This window comes from Staurois parvus, unplaced genomic scaffold (genome assembly GCF_062004578.1).
Source record: "Staurois parvus isolate SC_StPar_1 unplaced genomic scaffold, SC_StPar_1.0 ptg001869l, whole genome shotgun sequence".
NCBI lineage: Eukaryota > Metazoa > Chordata > Amphibia > Anura > Ranidae > Staurois > Staurois parvus.
This window is the reverse complement of record NW_028319665.1, coordinates 272,595-287,487: the sequence shown is the minus strand read 5'-3', so window position 1 is coordinate 287,487 and position 14,893 is coordinate 272,595. Positions and strand designations below refer to the sequence as shown.

At 43.1% G+C, this 14,893-nt stretch overlaps 2 pseudogenes; both read right to left on the bottom strand.

Moving 5' to 3' along the window:
* Positions 1-3,766: 3,766 nt before the first annotated feature.
* Positions 3,767-5,872, bottom strand: LOC149433974 (caM kinase-like vesicle-associated protein pseudogene; annotated as a pseudogene).
* Positions 5,873-7,001: 1,129 nt separating this feature from the next.
* Positions 7,002-7,997, bottom strand: LOC149433973 (caM kinase-like vesicle-associated protein pseudogene; annotated as a pseudogene).
* Positions 7,998-14,893: the final 6,896 nt, after the last annotated feature.

Sequence of the window (14,893 nt, the reverse complement as noted above, 5' to 3'; positions counted from 1 at the left end):
ATCTGCCCCAGGCAGGGGTAAATACAGGGTTGAAGAGGAAAGAAGCCCAGCCATAAAGTGGACCTATATAATCACTAGTAAGGGGGACCTTTTTTTACTTATTGATTATAATACAATCTTAGAAAGGAGGTGTTACTGGGGGGTGGCCAGAGAAGACTATCCAAGGCTCTCTTTAGAAAAGTTTCTGCAGGAAATATTTAGGTAGTATTAGCAGCACAGAAAAGCATTAACTGGTGATGACAGGTCCGTTGTAGCGATGTAGAAAGATGGAATGGAGATATGAAGTAGAGGATGGACATGGTGGTGATCTTTACAATTAGTTCAGTAGCTATCAGAGTGTGGGGGGGAAGGGGAGGGGAATGATCTAACAGTGCAGTTTCTCTAGCAGCTAAAGGGTTAAAGAATAATGCTTGACCGTAGCGGTGGAAGGGTTAATAGGGCGTAGCGATGGGAGGTCAGCAATTTTTTTTTTTTTTTTCGATCGGTCTTCTGTGTTTACCAAAACAGGCCCTAACAGTGCATATAGTACAACCCACATAGAACCCCCTAGGGACCCGTGAGACCGTAGATGACATCTGAGAAACAAAAACAAATATTCTCATTTGGGTAAAGTTTTCCAGTACTATCTTGAAAATGCTTTTGTCTGGGATTCACACATGGGCACATCTTACACTGGGTTTTCTCACACTGGGTTTTCTCACACTAGTACAGTCCGTTTAATTGGCAGAAAGTCGCCAAAATTGACAAGTGGACTTTCTTGGTACTGTAAGCTTGCTGGGGGCTATGCTGTTAATATTGGGCGCTCTTCTCAGACAAGCTAAGGTTTCTTAAGGAAGGAATGGTCCTGATTTGGGATCTTTGTAGCATGCTCCTGTGGCATAAAATGATCCTCTCCCTGTAATGTGAATAATACTTGGTGTTGAATTTAATGTCAAACCTATCCAAATGATCTGATTTGGAACTCCTTAGGGTGTGTGGAAGACTATTCATAAACCTGTTGAATTAGATGGGGGTAAAGGCCTTTTTTTCTAATCCTCTTCCCCTCAAAATAAAATAAGCCTCTGCAAGAAAGTCTTCATCCGAGGTACAGTTTTTACAGAATCTAGTGAATTGGCATTTGGGAACATTCTTTATCTAAGCTGGCTAGAGGCAACTATGATGGTACAGGTATGAATTACCTGATGCAGGCTTGAAGTGAATTTTGGAGACAATAGAACCTTCCTTGGATCTAAAAATACCAAAGACGTGGAGCTGGACATGTGTGAAAGACGCCCAATTAATTGTCTTTAGAGTACTCTACAATGAAACTGGAGGAGAGCCATTCTTTGGTTGTATTGGCCATAAACAATCTACATGGGCAGCAAAAGGGTTGTTTCTCCAGATACGGAGCTCCTTCCACCAACCCATGGATAAGGTTGGTGTAACAGGGCGCAAAAGACGTGTCATTGGTGGTGCCCGTTTCTGGAGATAATAGTTGTGCTCCAGGCAAACTTTTAGTGCCTGCCATGATGAACTGGACCTGGGAAGGATGGAGATAGGTTTAAGGAACCAAAAAGTGACCTAGGGCTGTGATGCCAACCTTATGTGGTATTGGTGTATATAAAGAATTTACATCCAATGAAAACCAACAGAACATCTCCCAATGGTAATGTCAGAGTACATCAAGGAGTTGCAATGAATAATGTATAATGGTAAGGACTGAACAGTAGACTGTAGAAAATAATCAATACATTGTGATAACCCATGGGCGATACTCTCGATGGAGGCCATGATTAGCCTTCCTGGAGGAAAAAATAGAATTTTGTGTATTTAGGAAGATAGTAAAAGTATGGATGCTTGAAGTAGTCCCTGCACGGAAAAGAATCCCTTGTGTTAACATTGACTATCCCAGTTTCTAAGACTTTTGAGCTCCCCATTTGGGTATTTGCTCAAGGGGTCCTTTGGTGAGTTTGAGATAATTGGTTTGGTCAGAAGCTGGTATGATTCAGAGATTTAATAAGATTTGTCTTGTAGAACAATGCCACCCCCCCTTATCTGCCTGCCTTAGGACTATCTCTTGGTTGTGAGCTGAGCTTTCTTCTCTAAGAATGTGATGTTCAAGATGGAATCTTGAAAAAGGAATGAGGTGGAGTATAATTTTAAGGACGTCTGAGTCATTTTGATAAAATTTTCCATGTATGATCCCTTAGCATATGTGGGGTAAAAAGTAGTTGGTCGTAAATCAGTATACATCATAGGAATGTGTAAGGTATCAAAACAGTCAGGTGAAGAGGACAGTCTTCCAGTGGATTCATACCATAATTCCCTTAATATCTCAAGTGCTGTAAGGTCTTCCTGCTCCCAGTGGACCAATGACCAATCCTGGTGCTGGGCCATGGTTAGGCATCTTCTGGGATGCAAGTTCTTTAATGGGTCATTTTTAAAATGAGTGACAATTTGTGAACTTATAAAAATCTTTAAGGTGAAATGATTTGGGAGATTTTTGTGGGAAATTTTTTTTAAGCCTTTTTTCTGATGGAGGAAGGACATAAGAGGATACATTTTGTATCTAGGGTGTGTGGTAATCGGGTGTTTTTTTTTGTTTGTTTTTTTGTTTTTTTTTTATATTTCCTCACCTCCTCTGCCTCCCTTTTTTTTGTTTTTTCTTTGTTTTCCTCATCAGGCAGCAAGGTTGGGTTATCCCTAAATGAAAAGGATTCTCTAAGGTAGAAAGGGAAAGATCTTTTAACAGGGGCATGGTACTGCTCAAATTAACTCAATCCGCCGTGTCCAGTGGATACATCAGTCGCAGGAGGAGTGCGCTGCACACCACAGAGGGCGCACAATGTGCTCCTAAAAACAGGCTGGATGACGTGCATGTACATGATCCAGCTTGGCCATGTCACCTACCGACAGTAAATGCACTGTGGGCGGGCGGCAAGCAATTCTTTATTTACTACCTTTTATCAAACAAAATTAAGATCTTACTGTCATTTGCTGCTTCTACACAATACACACATTTTCTGCACCTGCTGGTTCTTTATTTTCAAAGGGGGAACCAGCCTGAATCATCTGCCCCAGGCTGGGGTAAATACAGGGTTCAAGAAGAGGAAAGAAGCCTGCCCATGTGTAATATACGAGAGATTCCTCCCTGCCGTAAAGCAGACCTGTACACTTACTAGTAAGGGGGACGTCTACTTATTATTTACCTTAGAAAGGAAGGCGGTGTTACTGGGGAGTGGCCAGAGATACTATCCAAGGCTCTTTTTAGAAAAGTTTCTGAAGGAAATATTTAGATAATGTTAGAAGCACAGAAAAGCATTAGCTGGTGATGACAGGTCCGCTTTAGCAGTCGTGCTGTAGAACGGTGGAATGGAGTTATGACAAAGTGTAGGATGGACATGGTGGTGGTCCTTACATTAAGTCCAGCAGCTATCAGGAGAGAGCATTCCCCTCCCCCCCGTGCTCAAACAGTGCAGTAGATCTCTAGCAACTAAAGAGTAATGCCTGAATGTTGCGGTGGAAGGGTTGTTAAAGCGATGGAAGGTCAGTGCTGCGATTTTATCTCTAGCGGGACGGTAGTGGCATGTCTGCTCCACCATCTGCTGCTGACCCATCTGGTGGAGGAAAATGTTAATGACATGATGGCAGAGTGGCCCATCGTGGTGGAGGGAGAGGAAGGGTTAATGGCGGTTAAGCTTGTCCTCATCCGATACCATCAGGGGAGGGACTGAGCGGGGATGACGTCTTTCAGCTGGGGTGTTGGCAGGTGACGGTACGGGGGTAGTCAGACCTGGCATCCGCTCACTGTCCATGGATGGATATGTGGTCTTGGACTTGGTCTTTCAAGTGCCCTCAGGCACTTCATCATGGTGGTCACCCACACAGCTTTTTTACATTTTTGGCTTTCGCTAAGTTCAGTCTGCACACACATTCCGTCCTTGATGTTTGTATCGGTTGCTCGTTCCCAGAAATCAATTTTATGGCTAATGGCGTCCGCCACTTTTGCCCTCTGGTCCTTGTCCACTTCCATTAGATGGAACACCAAATCTTTTGGCTGCTAGAGAAATATCATCCTACTATGGAGAGTCAAACTCATAGCCATGTAGAATCTTCCAGAACAGGTTCTTGTCATGGCTTTCGTAATCTTCCTCCTCAATCTCATCGTAGAACCCTCGGTGGGTTTCCAGAGTAGCATGTGCATAATAACTCTTGGCCAAGCAGTCCACTGGCCGACTATATCGCTGGCATGTGACCTCCTCTGGGGCCAGGTACTCGGGTGTGCCACAAGCCGCATTTAATGAGGCTTGTCTCCTATTTAGCCAAATGCAAGTCCCTGATGACTGTTTTGGAATTCAAACCGTTATAATACAAGTTCTCCAACTTGAGGTTCCTGTGCCCAATACACAGTGAGTGAAGATAGGCCACAACCTCTAGGACCTGCCGGATGATGTTACTTCTGAGTAATAACCCTGATCCAGGATCGTCACACTTCCCGGCCTTAAGCTTGCTCCAGGAGCATGAAATATTCCTCCTTTTGTCTCAAACACATCGACCAGCTGCAGGATGTTGGGATGCTTCACCATTTGAGGATGTTGATCTCATTTTAAGCGGACTTAAGGACTTTGCACCCATCTCTCTTCAGGAAACGTTTGCAGGTGTAGTAAACAATATTACAAGTATCCTCCTGCGCTCAATACAGGCAAGGTCCCTATCTCAACAGCTGCTGTCACTTTACCTTAAACCATTAGGTAGCCAAATATATACTTTAAATAGTGAAGCGCTAAATAAATAAATAAAAATATATATATATATATATATATATATATATTAAGGTGCCATCAGTGAATAAAAGTGCTATAGTGTTAATAGTTCCTTGTTAAACACTGGAACATTATAACCAATAGTGTATAAATAGAAAAAATCAAACTGAATCCATAATATATCAGTGATAATAAATAAATAAACCAGTGACAAATAATCTTATATCTCCACAAAGTTCCTTCTTCTCATTCACTATTTAAAGTGAAGACTGCTCATCAATTAAAAGTGAACAGGTGTATACAAAAAAAACCTTTTTAAAGTGCATATACAGAAAATATATATATGTATAAATAATATATATATATATATATATATATATATATATATATATATATATATATATATATATATATATATATATATATATATATATATATATATATATATATATAGAGAGAGAGAGAGAGAGTCCATGCAAGTGTAACTTGTGATAGAACGGTGGTCTTCACTTCTAGTGCTCAAACACAAATCCTCAAATGGCAGCAGTGCCTGCTCACCTCCCCACACTGACCCTCAAGGGGCCAAAGGGCTACTGATCTCCTCTATGGCCAATCTTTTTTTCCTCCTCGGTAGCTCAGCAGGTGATCACAGGGTCTCCACTTCTCCTCCACTCATATGTCATATAGGACACAAAACAGAGCTTCCCATAGTGTAATATTGTTTAATATAAGCCACTTCTATTACATATCGGTTGTACTCACATTTGATTTCCTGGTTACAAAAGCCTTCCACCTCATCCCATAGGTGTATCTCATGAACACAGGGGGAAACCAATATGGCCGCTCCGTTCGGACATGCGTCCCACGTGACTGGAAGTGACGTAGTTCCAAACCGGATATGGCGTACCGACGCGTTGCGTCACGTGCGTCGTGACTTCATCAGGGTTAACCTAACCTAACCTAAGGGTTTGCAGGTGTAGTGTTTTTCTGATGATTTGTCTTTGGGTTTGAAGACTTTGCTGAATTCCTCTGTCTTGATGAGCTGGCCCAAGTCATGTTTTTTGTTACTGACTTCTGTGGGTTGATTGTAATCCTTTTTTGTCACCGACCGTCACACGTCCAAACGGCATTGCCTGCCTTTAGTATCATGGGGTCGGTGCCAGGAAGAATGGCTGAGTGTGGTGCAATGCTGTGCTGACCCTGAAGCAGCATGTTAACAGAAAAGCATACAACATACACTGTAAAGGTCTGTATGTTATATGCCCCGATAGGAAAAAAAAATACAGGGGTAAATACAGGGTTCAAGAACAGGAAAGAAGCCCAGCCATTAAGCGGACCTGTATACTCACTAGTAAGGGGGCCCTCTACTTTCTAATTATCTTAGAAAGGAAGGAGGTATTACTGGGGGCTGGCCAGAGAGAACTATCCAAAACTCCCTTTTTTCTAAAAAAAAAAAAAAAAGTGTTTGCTCAAAATATATTTAGGTATTTTTAGAAGCACAGAAAAGCGTTAGCTGGTGATGACAGGTCCGCTTTAGCGGTGGTGTAGAAAGGTGGAATGGAGTTATGACGAAGTAGAGGATGGACATGGTGGTGTTTACATTGTAGTCCAGCAGCTATCAGGAGAATGGGGGGAGGGGAATGCTCTAAGACTGCAGTAGATCTCTAGCAAATAAAGGGTTAAGAGTCATGCTTGACTGTAGTGGTGGAAGGGTTAATGGGGCGATGGGCGATTCACTCTTAACGGGACGGTAGTGGCATGTCTGCTCCACCATCTGCTGCTGACCCATCTGGTGAAGGAAAATGTTAATGACATGATGGCAAAGAGGCCCATCGTGGTGGGAGAGGAAGGGTTAATGACGGTATGATCTGCGGTGAATAGGGTTATGGCACCGGATGAGGACCAGCTTAACCTCCATCAGGGGAGGGGTGGCGTTTCTTCAGCTGGGGTGCTGGCAGGTGATGGCACTTCATGGTGGTCACCCCCACAGCTTTCTTTCATTTTAGCTTTCGCAACGTTTTTCTTAGTCTGCGCACACACTCCGCCCTTGATGTTTTTATCGGATGCCACATTCCCTGAAATCCATTCATGGCTAATGGTGTCCACAGCTGTCACCCTCTGGTCCTGGTCCACCTCCATCAGATGGGACACCAAATCTTTTGGCTGATAGAGAAATCTCATCCCAATATTTAGAGTCAAACTCCTAATTGCCATGCAGAATCTTCAGGAACAGGTTCTTGTCATGACTTTCGTAATCTTCTAACATTTGAGCTGGCCCAAGTCATGTTTGTCGCTGGCTTCTATGGGTCTTGGACTCTGTTTTTGTGCCCTCAGGCGCTTCAACATGGTGGTCACCCCCACAGCTTTCTTCCATTTTGGCTTTTGTGAAGTTCTTCTCAATCTGCGCACACACTTCGTCCTTGGTGTTTTTTATCCAATGCAGCGTTCCCTGAAATCCATTCATGTCTAATGGCGTCCGCCTCAGTCACCCTCTGGTCCTGGTCCACCTCCATCAGACGGGACACCAAATCTTTGGCTGCTAGAGAAATATCATCCCGATTTTATGGAATCAAACTCATCGCCAAGAATCTTTTTTAGAGCAGGTTTTTCCCATGACTTTTGTAATCTTCCTCCTCCATCTCATCGTAGAATGGAGAGTTCCCAGAGTAAGTGCAAAATAACTGATGGCCCACCATTCCACAGTCCGACCATTTTTGCTGGAGTGCGACTACCTTTGGGGCCGGGTACTCAGATGTGCCACAAGGCTCTTTGATGAGGCTTGTTTCTACTTCAGCCAATTGAAAGTCACTGACTATTTTGGAATTCTTCAAACGTTTATAATACAATAAGTTCTCCAACTTAAAGGTTCCTGTGCACAATACACAGTGAGTGAAGAAAGACCAGTCTCTCCAGGACCTGCCGGATGACGTTATTGTTTTCCTTCTGAGTAATAACCTTGATCCAGGATCCAGTCAAACACTTCCCGGCCTGAAGCTAGCACATTGACCAGCTGCCATTTTTTTGAGGACGTTGATCTCATTTTTGGCAGCCTTCTGGACTTTGCGCCCATCTCTCTTCAGGTATATATTTTCAGGTGTAAAGTTTTCCTGATTTTAGCCTTTTGGCTCTGAAAACTAGGCAGAATTCCTGTTTGAGCTGGGCAAAGTCATGTTTGTCGCTGACTTCTGTGGGTTGATTATAATCCTTTATCACTTAACGTCACACATCCAAACGGCATTGCCCGCCTTAGTGTCGTGGGGTTGGTGCCGGAAATAGTGGGGTGCGATGCTGTGCTGATCCTTTATTTCTTTGCTCACCCAGCGATCAGGACCAAACCTGCTGGCTTTTTTTTTTGGGAGAAGCAGCACGTTTTATTGAAAGAGAAAATCATACAACACGCGGTAAAGGTCTGTACATTATGTGCCCCGATAGGGGGGGAAAAAAAAGGGGGGCAACCAGCCTGAATCTATCCTAAAGCAGGGGGTAAATACAGGGTTCAAGAAGAGGAAAGAAGCCCAGCCGTAAAGTGGAGCTGTATACTCGTAAGGGTGACTTTATTTATGTTCGAAAGGAAGGAGTTGTTACTGGGGGTGGCCAGAGAAAACACTATCCAAGGCTCTTTAGAAAAGTTTCTGCAGGAAATATTTACGTAGTTTTAGAAGCAAGGAAAAGCATTAGCTGGTGATGACAGGTCTGCTTTAGTGGCGGTGGTGGAGAAAGGTGGAATGGAGTTATGACTAAGTGTAGGATGGACATGGTGATCTTTACATTTTTCAGAAGCTATCAGGAGCATGGAGGGGGTTGGAATGCTCTAACAGTGAAGTAGATCTAGCAACTAGATCTACGCTTGAGCGTAGCGTGGAAGGGTTAATGGGGCGATGCGATGGGAGGTCAGCGCTTCTACTCTCCTCTAGTGGGCCGGTTTTTGCATCTCTGCTCTACCATCTGCTGCTGACCATATCTGGTAGAGGAAAATGTTATTAACATCATTGCAGAGGGGCCTGTCGCGGTGGAGGTAGAGTAAGCGTTGATATGCTCTGCGGTGAATAGGGTTATGGTGGTTAAGTTGGCCCTCATCCGGTGCCATGCGGGGATGGCATTTCTTCAACTTGGATGCTGGCAGGTGACAGTGCGGGTGTAGTCAGGCCTGTTGTCTGCTCCCTGTCCATGGATAGAGATGGCGTCTTTGACTCTGTCCTGGTGCCCTCAGGCGCTTCATCGTGGTGGTCACCCCCAGTTTTTCTTCCGTTTGTTTGTTTTTTTTGGCTTTTGAAAAGTTCTTCTCAATACACCGTTCTTGACGTTATCAGATGCCATTCCATTCATGGAATGGCGTCCACTGCTGTCGCCCTCTGGTCCTTGTCCACTTCTATCAAACGTGACACCAAATGTTTGACTCCTTTTTATTAGGTTGAGATTTCTCAAGCAGCCAAACTCATAATCGCTGTGTAGAATCTTCCAGAACAGGTTCTTGTCATGCCTTTCATAATCTTCCTCCTCCATCTCATCGTAGAATGGATGGTTCCCAGAGAGTGGTGTGTGCATAACTCTGATGGCCCAGCAATCACAGGTCGACCATATCGCTGGCGTGCGGCCACCTCTGGGGCCAGGTACTCGGGTGTTCCACAAGGCTCTTTGATGAGGCTTGTCTCCACTTTAACCAAATGAAAGTCACTAATGACTATATTTTGGAATTCTCCAAACGGTTATAGTACAAGTTCTCCAACTTGAGGACCCTCTCCCTGTAATGTGAATGTCAAACCTATCCAAATGATCTGATTTGGAACTTTTAGGGTGTATGGAAGACTATTCTTCATAAACCTGTTGCATTAGATGGGTATGGGCCTTTTTTTCTAATCGCTGCCTCTCAAAATAAGTCCCTGAGAGGAATAGCCTTCATCCAAGGTACTTTTTTTTTTTTTTTTTTTTTTTTTTTTACAGAATCTAGTGAATTGGCCTTTTGGGAACATTCCTTATCTAAGCTGGATAGAGGCAACTATGATGGTACAGGTATGAATTACCTGATGTAGGCGGGAAGCAAATTTTGGCGATAATAGAACCTTCTTTGGATCTAAAAATACCAGAGAAGTGGAGCTGAACATATGTGAAAAAAGAGGCCCAATTGTCTTTTTGAGTACTCTACAAAGAAACTGGAGGAGAGCTATTCTTTGTCTATAAATAAAACACATGGTCAGCAAAAGGGCTGTATCTCTTGATACGGAGCTCCTTCTACCAACCCAATTGCTAGCGCATTTATAAAGTGAAGACAGCTTCAAGTCCCCCTCACTTGCATGTAGTTTGTGGGAAGTGGATATGACATGGCACAATGTCAAGAATGGCATCAATGATCTGTATGGACACAATGAGCTGTCTCAGGTCACTGGTAATGCTTTGTGTGCTCTGGAAGGAGTTTTGTCCCAAGATGTAAATGGTAGCAAGGAACGACATGGCCATGGCGAGAAGAATTGTACTTTTTTATAATTCTGTAGAGATGCATACGCCTCTCTTCAGGCAGAATCTGTGACAATAGCAAAGCCCCACAGGCTTTCCAAATATGCAGTGTGCAAAATGCCTTGGTTGGCAATGGTGGGGCTGAGGGGGCAGCTTTGTAGGCCTCTTCCCCCACCCCAATAGACAGGGCTGCATGGGGCATAGCTACTGCATCCACCATCATGAGCACCAGGACCAGGCTGTCATCAAAGCCAAAGCTGTTTTTGGATGGAATCGTGCCCCAAGATGTAAAGGGTAGCAAACAACCTCCCCCTCACTAGAACCACATTGTTGCACCCAGTGGTGGGTCTTATTTTGTCCACTGAGGCTGTAGTGGTGCAAATTGCTTCTCCCTTCAGGCAGAATATGTGATGGATATCAGTATATTGTATGTCCTCTCTTGGAAGTTCTGTGGTTTGGGCAAATGCAGGGTTGATAAAACTTCAGCTCTTTCAGTGACTTCTTCAGACAAGGCTGCAACAACCACAGCTGCTGAATACCCGTCCTCCATTTTAACCTGTGTACACGGATGGATAAAATACTTGCCGTCGTTCGGCACAAATACACACAAGCCACTTTCTTATTCTAGATGGGAACCTGTTCTTTCATGGAAGGTACTGCTGGTCGGATACTAGAGGATTCATACAGGAGAAACCATTTAAATGTTCAGAATGCAGTAAGTGCTTAAAGTATAGCCTTACTCAACACCAGAGGGTTCACACAGGAGAAAAGCCAAACTCTTGTCTTAATTACGAGCACAATTTTTTCATGTCTTCAGATTTTGTCACTGCAGAATATACAAATACGTATGACGTTTGGTACAGAACAGTGACCATTATCCATGAGCATATCGTGTAATTGTAAAAATTTAAAATTGCATTGTACAGAGCTTCCTGGTAATCTGAAGAAAAAGCATGTATGTTCTCGGTGCCCCAAAGATGCATACATTAATGTATTTCAAAATATACATTTTATTACTCAAGTCAGATAAAAAAATTCACAAATACAAAGATTACAATCATGGAGAACATTTCCCTTTGCAACAATATAAATATATATCTAATACCCCAGTCTGGGGGTAAGTATAATACAAGGAACACAGACTCCAACCTTATTATGACCCTCTACATGAGCCGCTTCTTTAGAAGGCAGAAATGGAGGCGTATTTTTATAGATGGATCTAAACAGACATAATAAAACCATAATCCGTAACAGGATACACAAAACATGTGTATTAGTAAATGCCAGACTGAGCCATAAGGCTTACCCACCACTTGAGTCAGCTTCCCAACGAGTTTATCCATTTTGTCAATGTTCAGCTTAAATTAACTGTATTCGACTGGAGCTCATCCTTGATATATAAAATGGAATATAAAGTCATGTTCGGGGACCTGACATGATACAGTTTTAAACATCTAACTTTTTTGACTTCTGTAGTTGCTTTTAGTGTAGAGAAACAACTAATTAGACACAAATTTTAGAAAAATTTTATGTGGGTATCCCTAGTCTCAGGTGTACACAAGTGATCCTGAACGAAGACCAGCCCTGGGACAGCTGTAATGTATTTTCTAATGATCCTCTGTCAAAAATAGTAAATCTTTTCCGGTTCTCTTGCTTGAAGACAAATCTTGTATCCTTTAATTTCTTTCCAGAATTTGATTAATGCTCATTTGCATCTTAATCTTGCGTTTTTTTTTACTCTATTGACTGTACTTCATACTCCATAAAACGGTGGCTGGGTGTGAACTTGACTCGTAATATAATTCAAAATGTCACTTTCATAAATGAGGTAATCAACACTGCCCCTTACAAATCAAACATTTCATATTACATCTACTTGCCATATTTATTCTGAATTCATTAAATTCCTTCAGAGTTCCTTTTTTTATATGACCAGCACATCATCGATGTATCTGTGCCATAAGATAATGGAACTGAATAACTCTATCGCACCCCTCCCACCAGGCACAGACTGACATGAGATGGGGCACAGCATGTTCTCATCGCAACACCCTACGTCTTAAGGGTAATGGGAAAATGTTAAATGCTAAAACCTTTCAATATATAGTCCAGGAGCTCTAGCATGATCTCATTGTAAAGCCAGCTTCAAAGTCCACATTCAGGAAGGGGAACAAGGGAAGGTGCCCGTAAGTGCAGAATTGAAACTCCAATTTATTAGGCAAGTGATATACACACTCACAACATTGAAGTAAAAGGATTGCTTGTCAGAAGACACAAGTCCTTGTCTGTCTAGGGTCCCGCTGTAGTCCACGGATGGTATGTGGAGAAGTGCTTAAAACGCTGACTGGATACTGAATGTCATAAAGCCAGCCTCGAACGCAATTGCGGACAGATGTGACGTCACTGGGGAGGGATCAGTGCAACAGAAGGCAGGCTACACACTCAGAGCTCTCCGGCTCCTTCTACAGTCCAGGGGGTCATACCGCTGTGTCTATATATAGAGGAAGTGACAGCGAAATCCTGTGGGACAACAATCTGCAAGCCATACCATTTTTTAAAACCATAATTATACACTAAAGTACAATAAAAGGTGATATGAAAGGGAATAGTATGTACTGTACTATAGGGTATAGAAATCCCGCTAACACTGGTGTCCAACAAAATATATACCTAGTTTTAAAAATGTATAAAGTGTAAGACCTCTTTATTACATGTAGCCATTGTAAGATGCAAATTATTTTAAACTGATTTGTAAAAATATATTATGACATATATAAACAATGATACATTCTCATCTAATGTATACTTACAGTAATGTCTTAGAGAAAAAAGTCCCATAGACCTTAAGGGTTCATATGGCAGAATAAAAATTCTGAGACCATTAGGGTACTGGTAAAAAAAAAAAGAAATGGAGATAGGATTGGTGGTAATAACATTTCGGAGGAACGTACAAAAGTAAAACATATTACATTTTCTACAAAGAAACCCTTCAAGTCAAACATCGAGGGGCTGAGCAGGGATGGATCTTCTAAAGCTGTGGTGCTGGCAGGTGACTGTGCGGGGGTAGTCAGACCTGGCATCCGCTCTCTGCCCATAGATGGAGATGAGGTCTTGGTTGGTTCTGGTGCCCTCAGGCACTTCATCTTTTGTGGTCACCCACATAGCTTTTTTTTTTTTTTCCATTTTTGGCTTTCGCAAAGTTCTCAATCTGCGCGCACATTTTATCTGATGCTCATTCCCTGAAATACATTCATGGCTAATGGTGTCTGCCTCTGTCGCCCTCAGGTCCTGGTCCACCTCCATCAGACAGGGCACCAAATCTTTGGCTGCTAGAGAAATATCCCAATATGGAGTCACTCATCGCCATGTAGAATCTTCCGGAACAGGTTCTTGTCATGACTTTCGTAATCTTCCTCCATCTTTGTAGAACCCTCGGAGGATTTCCAGAGTAGTATGTGCATAGTACCGCTGATGGCCCAGCAGTCCACTGGCCGACCATATCGCTGGCGTGCGACTGTAAGCCGTGTACCGGGGTGGGCTCCCCAAGATACAGTGAAGTCACGAACGAGGAAAGCAACCCCAACACCAGCTTTTGCCACAACAGAATTTTACTTAGATGTGGCAAATAAACACAACCACAAATGCAGGAATATACAATAAATTTACAAACACCCAGCCCAAAGGCTGAGACCCTTGTGCTGCATAGCACAGCGCCTTCTGATTGGATGAAGGTAGAAAGTGAAGTAATTTACCTACTGGGGGGCACAACTAAGCTGCCACACCTTACCTGTTATTACCCTACAGAGCAGGAATCAGTGTATGGGGGTACGGTATGGGCTAGCCTGCGGTGCAGCACAACAGCTAACAATCTTACACAAATCTACAGTATTCCCCCTCCCATAACTGGTCCTGTAGCACGTGCCTGAGTATTCCTTCTGAGCAAAACACCAGTCTGGCTTGAGTTTGTAGGATTTTATCAGCTCTCCAATGTGAAATGTCGCTTTTAAGTTATGAAGTCCTTCCAATGATCAGTAATAACACTTGTGGCCTGAAACAGAGACCCTAACTATAGGCCTGGGCTCAGTCTCTAGGCGCCAACACTGAAATGAGGTACGTGCACGATCTTACCGACCCGGTTCTGCTTTTCATCTGCTGGTGACTCTGAACAGAACAAATGTCTCTCCAACAAGCATGCGGTATCGCAGTGTATGTTGCTTTTTGTTTCTCTGCTCTCATCAGCATTCCTGGCAGAAATCTTCCCTTCTCTGAACAGGATCCGGGTCTTGGACACAATCAGCTTCACTTAGCTGCAGCTCTGGTTACTCAGGGATGCCCTCACACCTGGATGCAATCAGATTCTCTGCTCACACGGCTCCTTCATTCACCATCCTCCAAACATGGCTTTCTCTCTCCTCTTCCTGTTCTCTAAACTGAGTGAAAACCCCACCTCTTCATAAATATAGAAATATCTATGCAGTCTTAGGCTGTTAGGAAAACAGTGGCATCTTGTGGCTAAACCGCAGAATGTCTGTCAGTCCAGAACATTTTAATTTACTCCAGTGTTCAAACAATGAGCTGTTTCCCCATCTCACACAACCACCTCTGGGGCCAGGTACTCAGGTGTGCCACAAGGCTCTTTGATGAGGCTTATCTCCAATTTAGCCAAATGAAAGTCACTGACTATTTTGGAATTGTTCAAA